We start from the raw sequence: 22,661 nt of genomic DNA, 5'->3' as shown, positions 1-22,661 counted from the left end.
TTGTGATAAGCATTGTGGAACTATCTGACAGCTATACACATGCTAAATTTGATACTAGAAAATAAAGAATATAGTACAAAGAATAATTTTTCATATGTATTGAGCCAATTACACCTTAATATGAGCTCTGGGAAGCTTTTCATTAACCTGGTCCTTCAGAATAATAAAAATTAAGAGGCAGAGGTTTAGAGGAGATTAACATTTAACATGTAAGATGAATGTTGGTGATAGGAAAATGGTTCAGATTAACTAACATTTTTTTAGGTTTTTGAGGGCACCGCATGTTTAAATTAATTGATTCAACAGATATTATTGAAGATCTATGTGACAGGCATTGTGTTAGAAGCTGAGGATACAGAAGTGAGACAAAAATGTTAAAAGACATGTTTTCTACCCTCACGGTGCTTAATGTCCAGTTCAGGTGACATTATTGAATCAAATATTCATCCAATGAATGCAAAATACCAGCTGTGATACATACTGTGAAGCCCAGTTCTTGGTGCTAAGAGTGTACAACAGGTAAACTCGACTCAGTGAGGAGAAGGGGAAAGTTCCCCAGACATAACATTTGAGCACAGACCTCAGTGGTGAGTGGGTGTTCACTAGACAAATCATGTGGAATTTGAGAGAGGGAAGAGTGTCCTGAGAGGAGGAAAGGGCATTCCCAATGGCACCTTTGTTGATTTTGGTTTGGTTTGGTTGGGTTTGGTTTGGGGTTTTGTCTTGCATTTTGTTGCCTCAGTTCCATACTTTGCTGTGAACCTTCCTGGGTTGTTATATTTCCAAACCGTGAGCAGAAAGTGGGTATATTAAAGAGAACTGAAGGAGACTAATGTGGGTGGATTGCAAAATGAGATTCTCACCCTGTAGGTTAGCAAGACCTTATATACAGTGATCAAGGTTTCTGGTTTTTCTCTGAGAAGACAAATAGGAAGGCTTCGCAGTGTCTTTGTGGTAGTCCAAGCGCTCAGTGAACAGACACTAGGTTGGGCTTAAACATGCAAGGATTTTATGAGGGGAAACTCCTACAAGAGGAAATGGAGTGGAAGGGAGGCCAGGGGAGCAGTCAGACCACGATTAAGCCTGATCCCCTACTGAAGATGAGAGGGAAGGAAGGTTTGGTGGAAGAAGGATTTACCTGGGACATAAGATTAAAGCTGAGACAGTCCTGGGCACACTGGGTAGGTTGGTCACAATGGTGGAGGCGCCCTAGACTGCCATGCAGTCTAAGAAAGGTTTGGCAAGGCCATCAGGGAGGCTTTGAGCCAAAGTGATCCTTCAGAGGAGTCCTGTGTCCCCCGGGGAAGGGCCTGCTTTCATATCATCCTGCTGTTCTCAGTCATCAGCAGAGAGAAGCTCTGGGCAGCTTGGCCTCGGTGAAAAAGCAGTAATGGAGTTCAGAGCGTAGCAGCTGGGCCCCTGGGTCAATTACACGCCCTGTAGTTGGAGATCTGTGAGGTGCATTCACATCATCACCATAGTCTTGGAGGAGGTGTTGGAGAAAGAGAAAGGGACACAGCAGATCTTCATTTCGTAGACTACCCAGGCTGCAACATGGAAAGTGAATTCCAGTGGGACCATAGTAGATGTGAGTAGACCATGTAGTAGGCCAAAGATAAAACAGATTACAGATTGAGCATATGCAAAGAAATGAGTACTTCACTTACTGCATAGTACTGTTTATTCCCTGATGAAAACTCCAGCACAGTCAGGATTTTCATGTTTCCTTAAAACACAGTGTCTTTGAAAGGCATTTAACTCCTAAACTCATTAAGAGATTCTCTTGTTATTTTTATAACAATATTTATTACACAGTGGGTGTTTAACCATATAGGTTCAATTACCAGAAATGGGTAATAACAATAATCAAAAGAAACATCTAATCTACCTCAGAAAGGCCAGGCGCCTCTAGTCTATTCCAGTCTTCCCTTTTCTTAGATTGGGAGTTGCTGTGCTGCTTTATAGGGCTTTGTTTACTTATTTGTTTCCATTCCAGGGCTTAAGGAAGAACTTTCTAGTAGATTCTTAGAGCCGTATGATGCCATGCACCTAAGCTGACTTGACAGTCTGTTAATTTTGTTCTTCAGCTATGACATGTCATATCTGTAAGGACCACTGCTTTATGCTTTGTAACACAAACCAGCAGGATGATATCAATTTCTTTTTTGTTTATTTTCTGAGAATCAATTATTTGATGGGAAAAGAGAAGATATTTCACCATTTTGGCACGTTTTTTTGACAGCTGTAAAAAACAGACTTCAGTATCCTGCCCTGTGAACTTTCCTACAATGTCACATTTGCATTTATCTTAAGTTGCAAGTTCAAAGACAGACTGATTTACAGGTATCTGCTCTATTCTAAAGAAAGCTAAATATCCAAGATTTTCTGAGTTCTTTTTCACAAGAGAAATGAATAAAACACACACACAATAAATAAACATTTCTGACAAAAACGGTACTCTGCTCACTATATTTTCTATTATCTCTTCTCTATCCTTTCAATCTACAAATTCATTGCATCCTTTCTTACACCAGATTTCAGCTTTTCAGACTTAAACTCTGTAGTTATACTTCTTCTACGGTCTCTAATAGTCTCTCAATGTATGTTTCACTTATTTTTATTATTATCCCTTAAAAAATCCATCCACTCTTTCTTCTCTGGAGGTGAAGTGATGTTAGGATCCTTTATACTCTCAATATTTCATTAAGACTCTCTCTTCCTTCCTCACTTGCCTTTTGTTGCCCGTGTCCTATACCTCACCTATTCAATTTAAAATAAAAACCTCTATTCATGCATGAAAATATCAGAACTTATCATTTCTGAGCGACCTTCAACTTTATTCCAATGTTACCTTTCAGCAATAGGAACAAAGTAGTTGGAAAATAAATATTTTTTTATAAGGGAACAGTAGATCTGTTGTATGTTCTCATAAGGCAAAGAAAAAAAGCCTATAAAGCATAGAACCACTTGCAAGTGGCTAAAACCAGACGAGTCATTCTTTCACGGAGAATCATATTATCCATGAAAAATGTTCACATCTGCTACACAAGCATTTAAAATATTTTTCAGTTTGGCACCCAGTTTCCCAAATTATGTTCCAAAAACTGAATCAGTTCTCAGTATCTGTACACATGCCTGGTGATTTACTCTCTACTGAAATGCTGACCAGCACAGGCAATCTTAGAGGAATAAACTATGAGAAATCTTCAGAATTTCCAAACTATCTTCCCTAATAAACACTTAAATTTTGACCCATGCGTAATGTACGCATTTAACCCTGTTATTCTCCTTGTCTACGGTGTTACCCATCTCCTTCTGCAGGCCTTGTCGTCACTAGTCACTGTCTCCTCCCTCCTGGGTATTCTTTGCGCAATTACCAAATCAGAACAGGGGAGCTTAGCTCCTAATAGTTCTTAGATTTTTGCTATTCTTTTTTCCTTAACTAAGATGCAGGCTTCTTGAAAGCACGGTACCTGCCTTTAAATTCTCTTCTAATATTCCAGTCATTAACCAAAACATCCCGTGCACAAGCTACACTTGCCTTCATTATAGAATTACTCAGCCCTACCGCTTCTCCTCCGGAAGTTCTGCACCTGTGGATACGTTACAGAGCTCTGCTCCTGCTAGAAATCTTTGAGTTGGAAGTAGGAAAAAAAAATTTCAAATTGGCATAAACAAAAACGTACTTACTATTCATTTAAATGAAAAGTCCACACTAAGTAGTGATTTCAGCTATAGCTTTATTCAGGACTCAAGATACCACCAATTTTCTTTGCTTCCTCTGAGTTGACTCCATTCTCGGGCTCCCTGCAAGGGTTTCTGCAACTTCAGGTTCCCATAATCCTCACACACAGTCCAGAGCCAGAGGGATAGTCAGACAGAAGCTCAAACAAAAGTTTGGATGGAGTCTTTGTGGTTGAAATTGGGCAGGTTGGTGGTGCTGACTGCTTAGCTTCGGTAAGGGCTCCAGCTCTGAGCCCAGGGCTAGAGGCAGCTCTAACCCAAAGCTTGCATGACAAGAGGGAAGGCAGAGTGGCTCCAGGCAAAACCGTGGTGGGGGGGACATGGACAAGGTGGAACAAAACCAGTCCACAGCCACTTGAAGTAATGCATCCACTTTTGACTTTCAGGTGATTTGTTACTATTTTTCCTAGAGATAAGTTCGGTCAGAATAGTAATCCTCTGTGGGATCTGTATTATGGGCCATGATGCTTCCTAATGACAAACACATGCCACAGAACTAGCTAATGAAATTCTCATTTGTTCTTCCAGAAGTAATTCCCAAATCTTTAAAACAAAATAACAACAAATATACTAATAGTCTATCTAGACTTCCGCTGTGTTTTAGTTTGCTCTTCTCAGCCTCTCCATATAACAAAATCATGCGATATTTTCATGATCTGTTTTTTGATGTATGAACGACTGTAGCACCACAGATAAGTACCTTCTATTAATCTATGAAGCCTAGTTTTTTGGTATTAGTTGTTTCCAAATCTTAATGGGGTTCTAAAATATTTCCTTGAGTTAACAGTTCTTGAGTCATGATTTTAGTTATCTTTACCTTTTTTAACACGGCACTAAAAGCTCCCCGTGGCAAGGGTGAATACGTAAAAGTCTGTGGTTAATGTGTCCCTGTTCCTAGATGCCTTTCTTAAGAGGTCCCTTCCTTTGAGCACTTTCAAGCCAGGTAACTGTGTTCACCAGTGTCACTATCTTTTTCTCTTTTGTAAACACTTGAGAAACGTATCAAATGTCATTCTATCATTTCCTCTCCTTCTTGCTTCCCTTTAAATATGTTGGCAGAAAAAAAAATTTCCAGAAATATATTTGAATGTATTGATCCATTAAAACTGTATCTTCGCATACTGTGGAATATTTTTAAGCAATGCCAAGGGTTTTTTAGTTTAGTTGCTGTTTGTTTTTTTGGCCTCTTGTCAATTTCTTCCCACAATTACTCCTTATCATCAAGTTGACTTTTTTTCCATTCAAACCTCTGTCAGCTTTTCACTTGTCCTGTCTTCTCTCCCTTAAGGCACATTAGGACCTTCTTAAAGATGACTTCTCCAAACAGCTCTTCAAAGGGCTGGGATACCGTTAAACCCAAAGTCACCATTTTAAAATTATTTATGTTTTTTATCCATATGTCAAAAATGCAAACTGAAAGAAGAGTCATAAAATAAAATATTCTTAAACTTATTGATATTTTATATTTACATATAGAAACACTTTGAGTCCAAAAATAGTAACTTAAATTGCTGGATATTTCTGTCTTTTGATTTTAATTAAATTTACTTTAGGTTGTCTGGATCACAAGTAAGAGAAAAGAGAAATAGATGAAAAAATCACAAGCAAGCTTTTTATCTCAGTTCTTGGGGAAAAAAACTAATAAGCCACCTCCACAGTGAATTTCTAGTGAATCATTAACCAGGGATTTGTTGCCTTGGTTACTGAGCCAGGTAGAGATTCCAGTAAAAAAGCAATGTGACCTATGAGCTCAGGAAACTGAAGAAGTGAAAATTCTGCATGATGATATTTGCAGTTTCTACAGAAAGAAATGAAAAGAGTAAAAAACATATGTTAAAATAAAAGGAAAAAAAGAATACCTTGATTTTTGACTCAATGTCAAGACATTTATAGACACACATGCACATACACTTCATAATAGCACCTCAGTGTGGGTTTGCTTGTGAGATTTTACAAAACACAGACCATTTCCAATATACGAGACATCTCCCATCCTAGAAAACAAAGCACTTTGCTTATCAGGGGTGACTGGACATTCCATCAGTAGAGAATATTTTGATAATAATACAAAACAAACATTCAGAAAACAGAATGATCGAGTAGATTTTCCAAGCAAAACATCTCTGTGGCTTTTTCATTGAGCTATTGGTCTATGGTCCTTCACATTAAACTGTATCAAAATAAAAATCACTTGAATATTAGTACTGAACCCAGAACCAAAGGAAAAAACAAGAGGCAGAATTTGAAGACATGACTTCCAGTATCACCCTTATCTTTATTACTAAACTCAGGATCACGCTGGAGACATTGATGGTTTGCTAACCAACATCCAGTAATGGCAGCAACTACAGTATCTATGATGGTTCGTTTTGCTCCTTCTCTGGAGAACCCTGAATACGGCAGGATCCAAGCACTACATCTCACTCTTTCACGCCAATTCTCCAAGCCAGTACAGCTTACGCTAAAACCAAGACCCAGCGAGAGAGTAAAAGGCTGGCAAATTCAGGGCTGTCCCATGGATGAGAATGGGACATTTAATAAGAAACAGTAGGAACCTTAAATTTTGCCAACAGTTAGTGACAAACAGGCAGTACGACACAGCCAATAGGACAGGGGCTCTGGCCTCAGTTGGCCTGGGTTTGTATTCTAGCTCCGCCACTTACCGACTGGGGGGCCTGCAAGTGAAACTGACTGGGTCTCCGTTCCTCAGCTGTGCGATGGGAATAATGATACCTACTGCTGAAGATTGATGGTTATCGAAATTCAGTGAGATAATACATGCAAGACTTCTAGCTCAATAAAAATTGAGATCTTTCTTTCCTCCTATTTCCCATCTTCCATTTATTATTTAAAAAGTGAGATTTCCTGAAATGCTTAAACTTGAGATTCTAAAATTTAGAACATTTTCCACACACATTCTTTAAGGGCTATTTTTTTCTTTAAGTGCAATATTACTATTGGCTTTCTTGATCTGGAACACTCCTTCAATATACACAAACAAATACTTTGAAACAAAGCTGGAAATACAAGTTAAAAGGGTAGACTTAATGTTCCAATTGAGATATAAATTCCTAAAACATGCACATTGTTTTAATCTGTGCCCAAATTTGAATGCAGTGGCATAGGGTTCACACGAGGTCTTACAGCGCCGGATATGAAATGCCAATGATCAAGATATAGTCTCAATCACAAATTCCCCTGGGTTTACATTCTTCCCACCATCCTCTTATCTATAATTGCAGGATTTCTTTCACAATCACTAATCCAATTTGGGAAAATAACTCAAAGTACTCTGTTCTAGCTTAGGAATGGACTGAGTTAAATGAGATGAATGTTTGGCATCTGTGGTTTATTGAAATTCAACAGAAGGTGCTGAGATGTGCTTTATTCCCAGTCTGGCTTTACTTAGGCTTCTCTTTTTATGAATATAATGGGCTTTCTGCTTTTATTTCCTATCAAAGCTTTTAGATGCTTATTACTTGATATTTATTTATCCTTTACCTTTCAGAGACACCCAAATCCTAAGATGTTTAAATATATTACACAGATCTTGAATTTTCTCGAGTTCCTTTTTAATAATAATTATCTTACTGGTGGCAATAATGAACTGGCAAAAATACCACTGGGACTTCGAATTATCTGTTTAGCAGAACTTTCTTTTTCTTACTTTCTCCATGATTCAAATAGCACATCATATTTCATATACAAGAGATGATTTTAAAATATTAGCCAATAAGATTAAAGACTTGTTTAATAATGATATTTGAGGGTATCCATTTTATAAAGAACATTTTTATTCTCTGATTCCCTGTATTTTCATGTGGAAGTCTGCCATATGAACATGGACCTTTGGCCTATTTTATGTCAGTCATTGGGTAGATAATAACAAAAAATATGACATGATTCTTGCTTTTAAGGGGTTCATAGTCTCTCAGAAATGACAAGCATATAAACAAATCATTATTATATTGTCTTAACAAAGGTTCCCTAGAATAACAGCCTGAAGCAGGATGAAGCTCTGAAGATTTATTTGGGTATACAATCCCCAAGAAGCAAGAGTAAGGAAAACTATAGGTAAAGCTTGGAAGATGGGAAGCAATGCAAAGTGATGCACGACTGGGCTGGTAACAGCTTCACAAGGAACCCTGAAAAGCTCAGCTACTCAGATATCTCCACAGAGACACTCTGCTTAGAGAAAGAAGTCCATGGGAAGGAAAGAGAGGACATGTTTCTATCTGGCTTCCTTCTGCCTCCTACTTGCCATTGGTTAACACTGACGCAGTGGAGAATTAATTCCCCTGACAGTCGGCTTGCTCCATGAAGCCCGTGGGCAGCCCCAGGGTAGCCAGATGTGGGCCTGCAGCTGGTAAACCCTCACAGAGCTGGCGGGCCACAGTGGTAGCTAAGGCAGAACTAACAGCAGAGGATCTGGGAGGTAGGGGAGGCCAAGGGACTCTGGAGAGGCACATATGAGGGTCAGATACAAACAGGACGCAATAAAGTAAGGTAAAAGTGTTAGGAAAACTCAGACAAGGAGCCACAGAGGAAAGCTGAGCTAACTGTGGCTGAAAAAGCAAATTGATGAAACAGTTTTTCATGGAAAGACTATATGCATATTACATGTACACAATAAAAGATAACATGCTGGTTTTGGGAATGGTCCACATTGTCCAATGTAAATCTTAAGCCCAATCTAAAGCTTCAAATCTGTCAGAAACTTCAGAGTCAGTTTCCAGGGGCAGAAATTAATAGCTGACCTGTTTCATCTTCTATGACAGGTGGTGCTCTCTCTTTATTGTGTTTTGCCCTTGTGACTTTTTTATCCCTTCTCAGATAAATTCCCTCAGAAGAGAGGATAAGTATAGAAGTCAAGTATAGAGGTGATAGCTAGTCTACCGAAGATCTTTGGTTTTATGGTTCTATGATTTAATATAAACTGTGGCTTTTAGAATTCAGCCTCCATAAAGACTGCTGATGAGAATTCAGTTTGTGAATCCATATAGTCAGTCATTTTCTCATTCTATGGACATTAAAGCATAAGTAGATTAGCAAAAAGTTTAGATACCAATGTCAGTTGTATTAATTGAATACAAATAGTTTCATTCCGAGCACCTATCTATGTCTTCTCCATGAAAATAGATATGTTAGATTTTACTTTTCATTTTTTTTAATTGAGGTCATATTGGCCTGTAACATTATGTAAATTTCAGGAGGACATTATTATATTTCAGTTTCTATATAGATTGCATCATGTTCACCACCAATATTCTAGTTTTTATCCATCATCATATATGTCTGCCCCTTTATCCCTTTCGCCCTCTCCCTGCCCCTTCCTCCTCTGGTAACCACTAATCTGTCCTCCTTATTTATGTGTTTGTTTATCTTCCACATATGAATGAGATCATACAATATTTGTCTTTCTCCGTTTGACTTATTTCGCTTAACTTCATACCCTCAGGGTCCATCCATGTTGTCACAAATGACACCATTTTGTCTTTTTTACGGCTGAGGAGCATTCCATTGTGTATAGCACCACATATTCTTTATCCATTCATCTGTTGATGGGCACTTGGTCTGCTTCCACGTCTTAGCTACTGTGAATAATGCTGTGATGAACATAGGGGTGCATAAGTCTCTTTGAATTGTTGATTTCATGTTCTTTGGATAAATACCAAATAGTATTACTACTGGGATAGTTGGATCACATGGCACTTCTACTTTTAATTTTTTGAGATTTTTTAAATCTCAATTTCACTTCTTTTCAACAATTCACATTATACTTATTGGGTATCTATGTGCTTTGTACTGTTCTAGACATTTTAAGTGGTTCAAAAAAATGAACCACTCTTTCTATAGACCTTGTTATTTGGTTAAGGAGACAATCTAGAATCAGAGTCTCAAGAATGAAATTTACTGTAAAGATTTGCTAAGGCCAAGACATACACCTGGAACAGTTAATAACTATAACTATAGAAGGTAAAATAAATACAACAGACAATCGTTCTAACAGTTCAAGAAGAGAGATACAAACGTGCTTGAGAACTCAAAAAAGACTGATAGAGGAGGTAGTAAATGAGCCACAACCTGCAGAATTCCCAGAGCTTAAACATGTAAAGCAGAAAGGGAAAGAACAGCCCAGTTATAGGAAAAGAGCATAATCAAAGGAACACAGGTAGAAATGAGCACAGCAAGTTCTCAGGACAATGGGGAAAAAATTTAAGAAGAAGCCCAGGAGATCAGAGAGTCCTGGTTGGAGAGGAACAGGAAATAAAACTGGTGGGATGGCAGAGGGAAACATTTGAAATTCCAACATACCATGACATAGATTTTTAAATACACATTAAATCCTATAACCTAATTCTCCAGCTAACTTGGTTCAACCTTGCTAACCTTCCTGAAATCCAAAATAGAATTACTGATGGTCTGGTGAGTGGCTAGAACGGAACAAAGTGCCTGGAAACAGGAAAAGCCTATGTGATTCCAATGAGACAGCATGAATCACACTGCGTCATCGCTACTAGGCATTCCAGTGTATTTTAAGTATCCCAAGAAGGATGATTTATAGATTCATAAAGCTTAGATTTTTGACCAGGGATTACGACTTTTCTTCTCCCAAAACACACAAATGCCTTTTGAGAAAAAAAAATACAAAATACCATTTTCTAAGATGCAAAATGTTTCCTCTCTTGTGGCATTTGAAAAATTCCATCAGCCCTTCTTCATATTTCTACAGCTTTTATTAATAAAGCATCCAAATAAATTCTCCATAATCTCAACCCTAACTTTTATTATTTTCTTGGGATTTTTATTTTCTTATATGATGTTCTCTTAGTTGTTAGAATCAAGGAAGTGGTTTTAATTCTAGGTTTTTGTAACTTGAACATGATCCTGGCAAATTTTATATACATGGTAAATGTCATGGACAATGCTATAGAAAATCTTTAGTTGTGTCTGTGTGGTTTGTGGCAGACCCACAGCCATAGAGGACTTTGGACACAATTACTACTTTTCAGATATTATTTGGTCTGGAATTTGATGACACACTGAGGCTACATCCTGCCAGCATTTGAAAAGGTATGTTGATGGTTGGGCCTTGGTCGGGCCAGCTATTTTCCCGATGACACACTGACAAATAGAACCTAAAAGTATATGACCATGGTAAAGCAAGAATTGTCATTTGTGGTGGTAGATAGACACCTGTGTGCTGATGTGGCTTCTTTCTCAACTTCCTGCTTTCAAAGGCAAGAATCCCATTAGCTCCCAGCTCTCCAGCTTGACCAGTGAACTCTGAGCACAGTTCCTTGAAGAACTGAGGAGACACAGAAGTACTGAGAACCTAAAGAGGTATATGAGAACCATTCATTCACCCGACTCCTTATTTCTTGCTTTCTTTGCACTGATTGTTTGCCAATTTGGTATTAAACCCATATGAGTAAAAATCAAATGAGACCTAAGTTATTCTCACTAGACTTCAAAACTGGACTAGAAAGTGTTCCGTCATAAGTTCTGTTGAACTCCTTAGGATTGCTCACTATTTTTTGAATGATCATATTATTTCAATTAGATAAATAGCTACTATTCATTTCAGCTGCTATATACCAAACGTTGAGCTAGACAAGGGAAAATCCAAAAATTGATAACAAATGAAGAGCTTCTGCCTTCAAGGAACATGGAGTCTAATGGAGAAGATTGACAAATAAATAAAATGTGTTTCATAGTGATCTGTGTTGAGTCCAATGAGAACTCAGAGGGGCACCTCACCCAACCAGTTGAGAACAGAAGGCCTAAGGGAGGGAGGGAAGAACAGGGTAGAGATATTATCTTAAAGGATTTGCTGAAACAAGTGACACTTGAACTAAGCTTTAGTATGAATAGTCAGGAGAAAATGAGATGAAGATATTACAGAGGGAAGAGCATAAATCAAGAAAAGGAGGCAATAAACAGCGTGTTGTGTGCAAGGGCCCAGAAGCAGTGTGCGGCCACTAAAGCATAAAATGTGAGGTAGGGATGGCAGAAGATGAAGTCTTGTATGGTTCATGGTGAACTTTGACCTTTATCCCATAGGTGATGAGGAGTCATTGAAGGTTTCATACCTATGAACAACATAGTCAGATTCGTGTTACCCACTAACCAGCAAGTCACCTGGGTAGAAGAACTCAGTAACAGTTTTAGTTAGGTATCGATAAAGAGAAAAGAAGCTTTGTGGATAGGCTTTCTGGCACATGAGCTTGCGTTACCATGGTTTCCTGTCCAAAAGAGTTCATTTTCTTTCCTCTGTTCCTGTGCTAAAGAGATAAATTAATCTGTATATCTTATAGCTTCTGGAAAACCACCTTTATAAGAATATAGAAATGTTTATAAGAATGTTCACAAATACTCTGGTGAGTTATGTAGCAAAGATTACAAGGAAACCTAAGGTTACGTTATAATTCTGAGAGCATATATTCCAGATGCAATGTATGGAAAGGACTCTAAGCAGTATCTCTCAGAGAATGGTGGACTACAGACTGCTTCTGAAACAGAAATCAGCCCTGCTAATACGGCATTCTTAAATGTCAGAAGCTCTACAGCTATCAAGAACATTCAGGGTTCACCTAGTCCAGGTATCTAAATATAACAATCTCGAGAGGAGTTCTCTTAGATGAGGACCATGAGCAGGCCAAAAGTACTCATTGGGAATTACTCAACCCATGCTCATAGACCAAAAAAAATACATATAAATATAAATAATAAGCAATGAGGTTCTGAAATTGACTTTCAGGTCCTCTGAATACACTGGCAAGCACACGTAGCTAGTATGACAAAGAACACAGCCTCGGTTGGTTCAGCTGGGACCATCTTCCTGGGTGGCCCCAGAAATGCCGAACATCTCTGTGCTATGCTGCCCTAGGATTGATGCTACTTCCTTTCAATATGTTCAGTTTTGGTATACGAAATTATTCAAAGCTTTACTTTACCTCTTCTTTTATACTGAAGCTTTGTTTCATTCTAATATACTTTGCAAAATACTGACAGCCTGCTTTTCTCATTAACTTCTGGAATACCTTTTATCTGCCTACTGGTCTAGGCAGCTGTAATATGAGCTTCATGTGCAGAAGTCTCTGCTCTGACAGCTGCACTCTATCTTGGGTGCTGGGGCCAAGAGGAAGGTTTAATCTGTTCCCTTGCCAGGAAGAGTCTCCATGGTATTAGGGCTCCAGCTATAAACAGACCTGTAATGCAGGTCCGACACTGCATTGACACTTCCTACCTTAAGCATTCCGTATTCGGGAGTAAAACTCAAAGATAATACTACATACATTACATTTACTACACTCAGTTTTATCAACTTTCTCCTCAGTGTGACATGTTTGACCTTGTTATCAAAAATTACGCTATCTTAAAAGGATAACTAAGGAATCCAGCTTTTAGAAACCACTCTGCAGCTTTTCCAGGAAGAGGCATGGTTCAGCCCTGTAGTGTCTGCATCCTCCATCTCGACAGCCTATACAGTCGGCCTCAGTCTCTAAGCCCCATCTTACCAGAAGCAAATCTACCCAGGATGAGCTTAATTCAAATGGGTCTCAGTAAGATATCTAATCTTGAACTCAACTGTGTTCTAAATGCTGAGCCTGGAAAACTAAGTCTTTGTAATACATTTATGCTTTCTATGCTGTGATAAACTTCCTGGTTATTCAAAGTTGGTTTCGGATTCTTGTCTTTAAAATTCTGCATTGGGTAGTAGTTATCTGTATAGTTATATCTGCCATTGCTCACTTATGCTCTCAGTTGAGGAATATATTGGGTTGCTGAAAAATTAAGCACATTTTGCTCCACATATTCACCTCTTTTGACCAGAAATTCAGAGGACAGAACTCTATTGCTGCTTTGGCAAAATGCCTAGGTAGGACCATTATCCACACGTGACTTGAGTGGAGAGAAGGGAAAGGGTACTTATTGTATAAAGCCCAGAGTCAGGAAGCTCTGTTTTCTCAACTCCATAAGGCATTGAAAATCTTCAAGTCTCCAACGAACTTTTGTGGCATTCCTGGTACTCCATGAGTTGCAGAAACATCTACATAAGCGTTTCTAAACAACCTGCCACTTCAGACTGAGAGATTTTGACTTTAGCGTCTTATGGTAGCACTCTTTTAGTAAAAAAAAAAAAAAACCTCTTCTTGTTATGGGATTCTGATCTTGACTTGTTACAAGCTTTCTCTGTGACAATGCCAATTAGTCACCCTCTGGTTCTCTGCTTCCACCTCTGTAAATGAAGACGTTAATAAGACCTGGTTCATCTGAGGCATGGTAATGTTGGGGTGGCAATCAATATGTGTAGAAATACGTAGAAAAAAACATAACGATATTATAGCAACAGCATTACTGCAACTAATACAAAGTAAGTTGCCAGCTTGGTGAGGGAATGTGTTAAGCCAGTAAGACAAATAAGAGCTAAGGACAAACACTGGGGAATTATTTCTTCTTCTACCCACTGTCTGGCTTTGGTCCTCTCTCACAGACAGGGACTTTTGGAACTAATCTTCAAAAGGAGAGACACAGAGGAGCTGGCCCAGTGGTGTAGTGGTTAAGTTCGTGTGCTTCACTTCAGCAGCCTGGGGTTCACAAGTTTGGATCCTGGGCGCGGATGCACGCACCACTCATCAAACCATGCTGTGGTGGCATCCCACGTACAAAATAGAGGAAGACACAGATGTTAGTTCAGCAACAATCTTCCTCAAGCAAAAAGGGGAAGATTGGCAACAGATATTAGCTCAAGGCCAATCTTCCTCACCAAAAATTTTTTTAAAAAGGAGAGACACAGAAATATACCCTTTCTGGCTATCACAGAAAATTCTAAGTTGGTCTGAAATAGAGCATGGGTCTTTGTTGTTACAAGCATCTTCTTGTTAGATCAGAGTCACATAACCTGATTCTAGCAAGCATCTCTGTATCTCATCCAACCCTGTCATTTTGCAGATGAGCATATCAAGGATTATGGAAGTAAAGCAACAGATCCAAAACTACATAGCTACTTAGTGGCATAGCCAGAAGTAGAATCCAAGTGCCTGGATTCCTATTCCAGTGCTTTCTCCATTATACCTCATTGTCTGTCTCTTCCATGGTTCCTGCATCATTTTGAAATAGGCAACAGAAAAGGCAATGAATTCATTTATTCATTCATTCAACAAATATTTATTGAGTGCTTATTATGGGCTAGGCATATTCAAGGCACTGGGGATAAATCAGTAAATAAAACAGACAAAATTTGGGGATCGACCTAGCGGTGTAGTGATTAAGTTTGCACGCTCTGCTTTGGCGGCCCAGGGTTCATGGGTTTGGATCCTGGGCATGGACATACACATTGATCATCAAGCCATGCTGTGGCAGCATCCCACATATAATGTAGAGGAAGACTGGCACAGATGTTAGCTCAGCCACAATCTTTCTCAAGCCAAAAGAGGAAGATTGGCTACAGATGTTAGCTCAGGGCCAATCTTACTCACCAAAAGAAAAAAAAAGACAAAATTCACTGCCTTCATGGAGTTTACCTTCTATAGCAAGAGACAGTAAAACAATTGCTAAGGAAAAATAAATACATGCAGCAGGCAAGGAAAGTATGGAGGGAGAAAATAAAATTTCTAAATGAGGCAGCCAGGGAAGGTGACTGTTAAGTAAAGTCCTACAGGAAGCGAGAAAATTAGCCATGCAAATATACAGAGGATGACCATTCCAAACAGAGGGAAGAGCAAGAGCAAAGGTCCTGAGGTAGTAGCTCCTGGTGTGTGCAAGGAACAGCAAGGAGGCTGGCATGGCAGGAGGGAGTGAATGGTGAGGGAGACAGTGAAGTCCAAGATGTTCAACAGGAGACAAGTTCATGGAGGGCTTTGTAGGTCACGGTAAGGATGGCAACTGAGTCAGATGGGAAGCCATAGAGGAGTCAAAGGACCAGATTTCCATTTTAACAGAATTACTGTGGTGATGTGCTCAGGAAGAGAACAAGAATAGGAGCAGGAAAGATTACTGTAAAAACCCAGGGGAGAGATGATGGTGTTCTAGGCCAGGGTGGTAGAACCGGAGGTGATAAAAAGTGGGAGAGTGGACAGAATTTGCTGATGAACCAGATGTGAGGCAGAAGAAAAAGAGAGGTGTCAAGCACGACACAAAGTTTTTGCCTTGAACAACTGGAAGAGCAGAGTTGCCAGTAGCTGAGTCAAGGAAGGATACAGGAGACACTGGTTTGGAAAGGAGGGAGTGGATATCAGGGGCTGTGTTCTCGACGTAAGTTTGAGGAGCTCATTTGACATCTTGTGGAGGTGTCAGCTGAGTGGCTGGGTATTTAAGTTTAGAGTCCTGAGGACAGATCTTGGCTGAAGATATAAATTTGGGAGTTAAGCAAATAAAAGGTATTTAAAGCCATGAGACTGGATCAGATCACCTAGGAGAATGAGGATAGAAAACAGGATCAATTACTGAGCCCCAAGGTTCTCCAACATCTAAACATAAAGCAGCTGTGCTAGAAAAGAACATCAGGGAGCTAGAAACCCAGCAAAATAATTGTGACCATTCTCTCTGAATCCCTAGCTCCACTCAACACATCTTTTTATGCCAAATTCTTGTTGCCTTTTATCAGCTTATTTTTGCCTGAAAATTGTATTACCCAATTTGATTACTTATCTTATTCAACAGTCTTTACTTCAAAGGACTTATGATCTTTTCTAAAATCTATGCCCCCCCCCGAAAGAAAAGCTTTGCTGCCATCAATTACATTCAAAAGAATATACCAGAAGACAGCATTATAAAAGTGTATAGCTTCCCCAGATGGTTATTTGAAGGAGGAAATGGTCATTTGTATATATAGCTCTGTGTGTGTGTGTGTGTGTGTGTGTGCGCGCTCACAGCTAATACTTGTTAAGTGCTTCCTAAGGGCTAGTCATTCTAGCATTAAGCATGTTATGTATATACATTATCACAGTCTTCACATTAATCCTAAGAGGTAAGTACTATTATTATTCACATTTTGGAGATTAAAAAAATGAGGCTTTCAGATGTTAAATAGCTTGCCAAACTTATCAGCTAGCCTGGATAACAGGAACCGAACCTAGAGTGTTTCACTCCAGAGCCCCTACTATTTAAACTTTCGCTCAGAGTTTGCAAACTGGCTGCCAATCCAGGAGACGGATTTGTGCTTATACAGCTGTTCTGTTTGGGCCGCATGGTGTTTTCAAAAAGGAAATGCGCTTTGAAGGCCTTTAGGAGGTACGCAGGTTCATGACATCACAGCCCACGCCGGTCCCTACAGCCTTCACCCTCCCCCTTCATCGGGTAATTTCCTGCTGCACCAAGTGCATTTGAGTTGTTGACACTTGCTCTACTATTCTTCTTCCTTCAGTCTTCAACAGGTTAGTATGTATTTAGGGCCCAGAACACACACTGGATTTTTTTGCACACTCACATACACACACCACCTACACCAACACCACCAACACTGCCATCAGGAAAAATAGAAGAGAATAGGACTGTTCTTCCTTTCCATCCTTAATACTTTTCCCTGTAGTGGTCATTCATTAACATCTAAGGTTCTGTCCCAGATTTACCTCGCCAAACCTAATTCAAATCCAACCTCCACAATGTGAGGGCAACTTGTTTTTTGCCTGGAAGCACAGGGCTGTGCCCTGAGCATGTTCTGTAATGGGGGATTCATCCTCCAAGATACGCATCATCTTGCCATCTGTTTGATGTTGTCAAACCCCTTAGCTCTGAGCAGCAGCCTATGACACATATATTCGTTCCAAGTGTGAGTGGACTCAAATCATTTTTGTTTCGAAATGGCAAAGCCTCTGCTGATAAGAGTTGCCTTAGGAACTCATTCTTATTTGCACATCCATTATACATTCAGTACATAAGAATATTTTCTTAAAATATCTGTATCAGGAAGCTAACATATTTCTTCAACTGTTTCTGGCTCTTGAGTACTAGGAAGGGCACTACGGTTGTGTCTCTTTTTTGGATTTGAGGGGAGGAGGGTGAGCAGAATCTGAGTTGTGTGTAACCATTTTTTGTTTCTTTAAAGAAAGTCGGAAGAACTTTAACAAAAGCCAGATTGAAATCCTGTTTGCAATAAGAGGAAATGATGAAAAATATTATTTATTTGTGGACTTAAACTCTTGGGAATATTATCTTAGCAAGGTATTAAAACCAATTTTTCAGAAGCTATATTCTTTTGTTGCAAGTTCCAACAAAGCAGAGACAAAGCCAGGCGCTGAGCGCTAAATTGGGCCAGCTGAGCTCCCTTCTAATTGGCTGATGTTTGCACCTGGGGCCGTGAAAGTGTGCACAGTTATTAACCTCTATGGGGCTTTTCTTTTCTTTTTGGCAGAGGAAGAGTTGGATTTCTCTTCCCTTTATGTATTTATACACAAGAAATGATTTTAGCCTCAAACCTAGAGAGTCACCTACTATTTGTTTAATAATTCAATTCACAAATTAGACCACCGGGACTCAATCTCACTTGGAATTTATTAAGCACTTCAAACATATAAAAAATAACCAATACACTGTGCCGTATTTACACACACATTAACAAATATAATTCACAAGTAATTCCAGTAATAAATGGCTATTAGTAATATCCCCATTTCATACATGAGGACTCTCAGAGAACCAAGTGACACGCCCAGGATCACACGGCCACGAGTGATAACAGAACAGAGACTCCTGCACGAGTCTTCTCATTCCAAATCCCGGGTTCCTTCCATGAGTTGGCTGTCCTTGTTTTTTTGGCTGCCCTGACACTGATGATAGACTCATTAGACGGGTGGCCCCCTGTCTGGCCTCTCATAGTTAACTATCTGCACTAGAAATGGGTTAGGAGAATGGAAAATGCTCTACTTATCATCATCTGACAACTTTCCCTTAGTCAGTGTAAGAATATAAAAAGCTCCAACAGTTTGTTCCTAAACTGCCAGGACAGTTCCCCATGGAACACCAGCTCTGCTGGGTGTTGTACTTAGTGAGGATTTGTGATCATATTTCCTTTCCTTCCAGAATTTTCAGTGTGCCGATGTGCATTAGAACTCTCCCAAAAAGAAGGTATAATATGAAGTGTTGTCCAAGTATGTTTCACCACAGAATCCACTTCACAGAGTAACTGGATGGATTAGTGTACCACGGATGCTCTCAGGGAGCCGCTGTTCTTGTGAATCCCTGCAACTCACTAAATCCTGGAAAATATGTCCTAGGGAGCATCTCTCATAGCTTGAGAACACACTGTTTAGGACAGTTGGTAGTAAATTTACAGAGTTCACTCTCCCAAAATTTGGCATAGAGCGAAAATATAAAAGATTCAGAAACAACTCAGAACAAATTTATGAATGGCATATTTCTCACAGCTTACCAAGGGAAACTGGGAATGGTACAACTTAATATCCCAGGCAGATGTCAGAGTTGTCACTTTTAGCCCGTTTCCAAACTGCCCCTCAGTGACACTCTCCGAGAGAGTGTTCCAGGCTGTGTGGCCGAGGCCTGACCCAGAATGACAGCTCTTGTGTTCTTAACTCAGATTTACTTCATGGTGGCACACAATACTGTATTCATTCTTGTTAGCAATAATGAGATGAACTCAAGGCTTAAAAATAATTGTGTTTAAATTTAGACTTATCTACATTTAGAATGTGTCTCCAAATCGCAATATATTCTTCTGAATTGACACTTATTATTTCTTCCTTATTTTCCTTCAGTGATGAACAAAATTAGAAATATTTTATAAAACGCCCTTCTTATCCTGAAATGAATTCCATAGACAATATATAACACCTATATACACAAAATTTTTTAAAAAATCAATATAATATCCTAACAGTACTATAAAGAATAAATAATAATTTATAATGAAATGATATGAACTTCAACGCATAAATGCTCAGGCATTGCAGTGTTTCGGGATATGGAGAATTCTTTATTCATGTCCGCTAAATAATAGTAGCCCTACCTTCACTGTAACAACTCAAAACATGTCCTCTCCTTTCAAAAATGCCTTCTAAGCATCCATTTCTCCCCCTTTTAGAATCAGTGAATTAAAGAAAGTTAGGTAGTAAGTGATATGTTTCAATTACTTCCTTAAAAGACCATTTTGTCTGTTGTGTGGAGAATAAACCAGAGAGGACAAGACTGGAAATAGCGAGACCAGCCAGGAGGCCATGCAGTGATCTGAACAAAAGATGTTATATTCATGCTACTGACAACCAAACCTCCAGTCAGTCTGCTCCCTGTGTTCAGATGCCTATGGCACATCTTTGTTTGAATATGCTGGTAATACGTGAAATATTTCAATCCTCAAACTAAATTTTAGAATCTCCCTCATTCTGCTGCAACAAACTAGCATCTCTAATTTTATCAGCATATCAATCTCACATATCTTTTCTGCAGTATCTCTTGAATTTTTGCTTTGTTTTATATCTAATCTCTGCCTTGTTCTTCTATCTGGAAAATATGACAGCCTCTTAGCTGCACCACTACCTTGTATCTCCAGTTGCAATTCACTCTATAAACAGCTTCTGGAACAATCTCTCTCAAATGTCAACATCTACACATCATTTACTCCTTATAAACACTATCTTATTCTGGCACTGCAAGATTGACTGGAGGTTCCACATGCAATGGTGTGGACACGGAACATCCGATGGTCCAAACTCATTGTCAAAGTGTTCTAACCATGAGAGTTATCCTTCCAATGAGACGACTTCCCCATTCCTCCTCTCCATTGCCTACCATCTTTTACAATTTCTTACAGCATCTTACTACTGAGACCTAACCACCCACCGCCATCCCCAGCACTCTGAAAAAGCAAAAACATTTGGTTCTTCCCTCTTAAATTATACACACACATAGACACACACACAAAAACACACTCACACACACGGACAGTAGGTTCTCAGTGTTTGATAAATTCATTTCGAATACTAAAATAAAGCTCCAAAATGATGACATAAGGGAGTACAAAATGAAAACCTTAAGCATTTTCTGTGGATTTAAGATCTTCCATGATCTTCCAAGTCACCTAATCACTCTACTGTGGCACATCAGTTTAAATTTCCTATGAAGGAGCAGTACAGTGCCACCTTGAAGCATTGATTCTGAAGTCAGATTATTTGGGTTCAAATCTCAAACTTAACCACCTATAAAAATTTAGGCAAGTTAGTTAAACTCTTTGTGCCTCGGTTTCCTAAGCTGTAAAATGAACAGTAGTAGTAGCATCTACTTCATAAGATTTTTCTGAGGAGTGAATGGGTTGTGGCATATAAAACAATTGGAATGGTATTTGACACATAGTAAGCATTTCTCAAGTATTAGCTGCTATTATGCAGTAAAGTTTACCCTTAAAATGCTTACAAATATCTCTATAGGGATATAAGATTATTTTATGGAATTAATAGCCTTTTCCCATAAAGACATGAGGCTTACCAGCTACTTATAACATTTATAATACCACTAGAAAAGAGTTGTACAAATTAAGAATAGGTCATAGGGTCTAGAATGAAAGGAAAGTACAAAAGCAGTCAGGTTCCATTCATTACTTCTTATGGAATATTTGTGACACTTTCCAATGGCTATGAAATAAGATTAATGGGATCTTTTATAAAAGTTGAGTTTTCAACAGTATGCTTCTTATGAAATCCTGCCTTTATTTTATTCATGGCAATCTTTGGACTACCATAGGAGCTTTAACTTTTATTGAAATCACCAAGAAATTTCAGTACTAATGTTTCTTCCATTTCAGACCAGAAATTAGGATAGAGACAAATTGAGCTTATGCTATTTTCCAGGTAGGTTACTCTCTCCAGAACCACAAATAACAAAGCAAAATTTTATGTGGATTGATGCTTACCTTGGCTCTAAGAACACATGCATTTGCAGAGAAAGGACAAAGGGAAAAGACATGATCAAAGAATCCCAGATCACCTTCGTGAAGTGGGAGACAATGAAAAGCCATCTTGTAGCCTTCTTGTATGAGACGAACATCTTGTAGCATAATTCCAGGGTCAGAGCAGAGGGAAGATTTGAATTCACAACCTTTTCAACTGCCAGACCACAAAATCATAGCAGACTTACTTCTGTTCCCTACATGTTCAATAACTTGTCTTAACCTCTCACTCAGGTGTCTGGGAGTCTACTGAACAGTGGCACCTCATCATCTGCCCCAGCCGCTGCTGAGCTCTGGGACTCTTCTCAGAGATAATGGCCACTTTGAAGAACCCAAGGAGAAGTAGGATACTGGCCCCAGTTCCATCTCAAAAGGATCCCAGCAGAGGCAGGATCATTTCATCAGAGATACAGACCACAGCAGTCAGAGGTCCGAGCTCCACAGAGTAAGAATGGTAAAGTTCTGCTTGAAAACTCTCTGGTTTCCAAGAATAGTGTGGCCAATTCCCAAAAAAACAAAGCTGCCCTCAGGTCAGAGCTCACTTGCACATCCAGTCCAGCTCAACCTCTGTCCCACAGGGGATCGTCTCCTTCTATGAATTCCTACAGCAAGCGCTTTCAAACTGCAAATTTCAGCCCTTATTAAAACCTCTTTTGCATTAATGCCTAACTGGGCAATATCTTGTCAGAGAAATTGTAAACTTCTTTCATGTCAGGGGATATTTCATATATATCCCTTTGGAGCCCAACATACACATATAATAAATCAATATTGAATGAATGAATGAAGTTATTTGGGGGGAAGAGGAGCTTAGCGAGCATAGAACCATTCCCTGCATCTCTGTGCAGTTTAATAAAACATCTTTATATATTCATCTCTGGAAATGAAAACATTTTAAATGTTTCTAATTAATTCATTCAATATTTAGTGCCTGTTCTTCAGGGGGAGGAATGCAATGGAAGATACAGGCAGAGTCCAGGTCATTGAGACCCTCGTACACCATACTAAAGAGCAAGAT

The 22,661-nt window shown here is 39.1% G+C and overlaps 1 protein-coding gene across 2 annotated transcripts in view; it reads right to left on the bottom strand.

The window, feature by feature from the left end:
• Positions 1 to 3,719: 3,719 nt before the first annotated feature.
• The window catches only part of METTL4 (methyltransferase 4, N6-adenosine), a 154,071-nt gene continuing 135,129 nt past the window's right edge, over positions 3,720 to 22,661 (bottom strand). For both annotated transcript variants that reach the window (XR_011504509.1, XR_011504508.1), the window contains exon 15: positions 3,720 to 5,542. The gene's annotated coding sequence lies outside the window, so the exon portion shown is untranslated. The remainder of the gene's footprint in view (positions 5,543 to 22,661) is intronic.

The sequence above is a fragment of the Equus asinus genome, chromosome 7, assembly GCF_041296235.1.
Source record: "Equus asinus isolate D_3611 breed Donkey chromosome 7, EquAss-T2T_v2, whole genome shotgun sequence".
In the NCBI taxonomy this organism is placed as follows: domain Eukaryota; kingdom Metazoa; phylum Chordata; class Mammalia; order Perissodactyla; family Equidae; genus Equus; species Equus asinus.
This window is presented reverse-complemented; position numbering and strand designations above follow the sequence as displayed.